This window comes from Glycine soja, chromosome 14, assembly GCF_004193775.1.
Source record: "Glycine soja cultivar W05 chromosome 14, ASM419377v2, whole genome shotgun sequence".
Taxonomy (NCBI): domain Eukaryota; kingdom Viridiplantae; phylum Streptophyta; class Magnoliopsida; order Fabales; family Fabaceae; genus Glycine; species Glycine soja.
The window spans coordinates 45,984,370-45,987,824 of NC_041015.1; positions in this window are offsets into that span (position 1 = coordinate 45,984,370).

Consider the following 3,455-nt stretch of genomic DNA (forward strand, 5'->3'; position numbering starts at 1 on the left):
AATTGACACTTGAAAATTTTATCATTGATAGATCCTAGAAGGCTTGAAGGAGAATAGCTTAGATTCAAATTTCAAGCTAGTGAAATCTAAGGTTTTGCAATAATAATTAGAACTTTCCCAAGTGGGAGTATATGATTTCCCTTCAAATTATTAATTATTAATGTTCTACATTCACGCTTCACCTGCTTGCTGGTTGAAAGATAAATATTTATCTTGGTAAAAAAAATGATTAAAGTATATAAAGTGTCCAGTGTCCTCACATAAATCTACTTTCCACTATGGTCATATGTTATTGTTAGGTAGCTTTTACATCCCGCTCACTCCTTTTAATTCTTTCTACGGATCTTTTATGGAAAGAATGAAAATTAGTTTGAGGGAGTAATAATAACAAAAAGAAAGTTAAATACATAGAATATAACTTTAAGTTTCTATTTGAAAACTACATAATGTGGAGAAACAAAATTGTAGAGAAAAACATGTTTTTAATTAATTAAAAAATATACATTAATAACACAATTTTTCCCTCATTTTCACCTTAGAGTTCATATTTAGTTCCATGTCCAACACTGAGAACGTGCCTAAGAATGTGAAAACCACAGGCTATCATATAAATTTCTACATTATTTGTTCAGATTTACTTCTCATTTTCATCTTAGATTTCTTTTTCCATGAAATTCTTAATTCTTCCTTCTGAATTTTTTTTCCTCATTTTCTATTAGTTCTAAATTATTGAAAATTTTATTCACAATGAAGCCTTGTTTTTCAAATAATAAAAAGAAATATTCTCACCAAGATACGTAGTATCATTATTGAACTTAACCAGTACTACCTACACAACAAATGGTATTCTACTGAGTTTGTAGTTGTACCTTGTTTTGTCGATTAGTTAACAGTTATATCGGTCGTTGAACTTTTTGGATTGCTCCGCTAATACACCTATCATTTTAGCTTGATTGGTGGGATTAGAATATTTTCTTTTAAATGCACTTCCCTTTACTTTTTTTAGTTTTCTGGTCTTAGTCAACACTCTGCACTTGTGTGTCAGCGCATGTGTCGGTACCATAGAGAGAAAGTGATAGAGAAAGAGAAAGAGAGAGAGTTCAATATTCAACATAGAAACATGTAAAATCATCATCATCATATATATATATATATATATATATATATATATATATATATATATATATATATATATATATATATATATATATATATATATATCAACTCTTCTGCACTTGCTTTCTCACAGACCAGATTCACAAATTTGGTTCTATGAGGTTTACAGCGGAGGTTGTAATCAGACAAAAGTAGACCATAGAAGAAACCCAAAAGTAAAAAAGCTAAAGAAAAAAAAAAGACAAATAGTGGAAAACAATGGTAAAAAAAAAACTAAAGAAAAGAATGCAGGAAGGAAAACATAGGAAAGTATACATCCTAACTATAAAGAAATGACCATAGTTAATTTAATAGGGTCATTTTGTTTCCCCTTCCCTCCCTTTTGATAATTTTGGTTTCCATTCCCTTGCTTTGGAATTAATGGAGGGGTCATAATCAGTAGCGGGAACCCTTCCTACAACTAAGTGCACCCGCACCAGTGGTTATGGACCCCACCAATGAAGATGGCCTTGCACTGAAGCTAGATGCTCTTGCATAGCTAGAGGAGGCTCCAGCCCCCGATGCCGTGAAAAACGCATTGTTTACCAACAAGTCCCCTTCTGACCTCCAATTCCATCCTTTCCATTCACTCTCTGGTGCATCCTCATGCTTTGTCACCTACACAATTTCACATAAATAATATTATTTCATTATAATAATAAAAAACCCTTTATCTTATTATTGCAACAAATTTTATCTTATTTAATGAGATCATTCCTAAAATATCCTTCATTTAATTGAGGTTATTTCCAATGTTTCTCTTTCATTTTTTATATTAAGTTCCAAGAAAGGCTATTTTATGGGGGAAAATCATTTTTAAATGAGAATGATACAATTAAATGATGCTAACTAACTTTTTTAATAAGCATAAGTTAGTTTTTCTTTTTGTGTGCTTATATTCAAGATTGAAGGGAGTACTAGATAATCCTTTCCTCCCTAATCGTATTCTAGTATGAGGAGTGAAAGCAATGTTTGTATTTCAAAAGAAAATATTAATATTGAATTATGATTGGCAGGAAACATAGAGTTCGTTCATGATATATTGACATTTGAAGAGCTTGGTCACTTCCTGAAATCCCATGGATGCCATGTGGCTAAGCTTTCATCATTGGAGTTTTCATCAAAAAATGGGATTGCAGGTTGCTTGAAAGCCTTATTGCAAGAGTTTCTTGGGTGTGCTATTGATGTGGGTGCTTCTGTCAGTTCTGCACTTATGTATAATTAAATTCATTGATTCTATCTACTTGTACTGTCTCCTTTACATTTTTCTTTTCTTAATGCTGATGTGAGCAGTCAGCTGATATATCAATCTTAGCATCGTGGTATAGAGAACAAGTCAACTACAATAAACCACTGTTGTTGATCGTTAATGATTTGGAGAGATGTTGTGGATCAGTCTTAACTGATTTTATCTTCATGTTGAGGTATGTTTAAGCATTTTTTGCAAGAACGTTTTTATATATATTTGTGATGTGATTTGATAAGTTCATGTTGAATATTTGATTTGGTTATTCTTTGCTTAGGTCAACTATGGTTGAGGCCTCACCATGTATATAAAACAACTAAAGCCTTTTCCCATTCGGTGGGGTTGGCTATGTGGTTTAAATAATGCTATTTTGTACTGTCCAAAACTGTTGAGGCAATAGTTTGTTGAGTTTGTTAGTTTGTTGGTTGAGTTTGTTAGTTTGCCTACATTATTCCCAAAGCAGTTGGCTATGTGGTTTAAATAATGCTATTTCCTTTTCCCAAAGCAGTTGGTTGAGTTTGTTAGTTTGCCTACATTATTCCCGCATCCCCTTTTCTTTGTTTTTCCTGAACAAATTTAATTAAAACTTGGCAATAGTTTGATCAATGTCTTAGATTATAAAACAGTTGATGCATGATCAGCTTTCCCATCAATCATGCAAGATTCTATCATCCTTAATATTTATATTTTGAAGTTGATATCTCTAACTAGGTGATATTTATAATCACCGAGCCTCTTGCAATAGTTTAGCATGAATGTAATCAAGTATCAAACACAATCAGTTAACTTCTAGTAGATTGTGTTTTACATCGACTTGTTGGCAAAATTTATAGTGGAAATATGAAGAGCTTGACTTGTTGCCTTTGCTTGTTGTATAAAAGTAAAATAGAAATATATTCTTATTTCCTCATTGGTAGTATTGAAGTATGGCTACTGGTTATTCTTTTCATGGAACATAAATTTTTTGAAGCCCGTTAAAGGCATGAGATTTGAGGATCTCTCTAAATATGGGTCATAACACATATTGGAAGATTATTTTAGTGATTATGTGGGG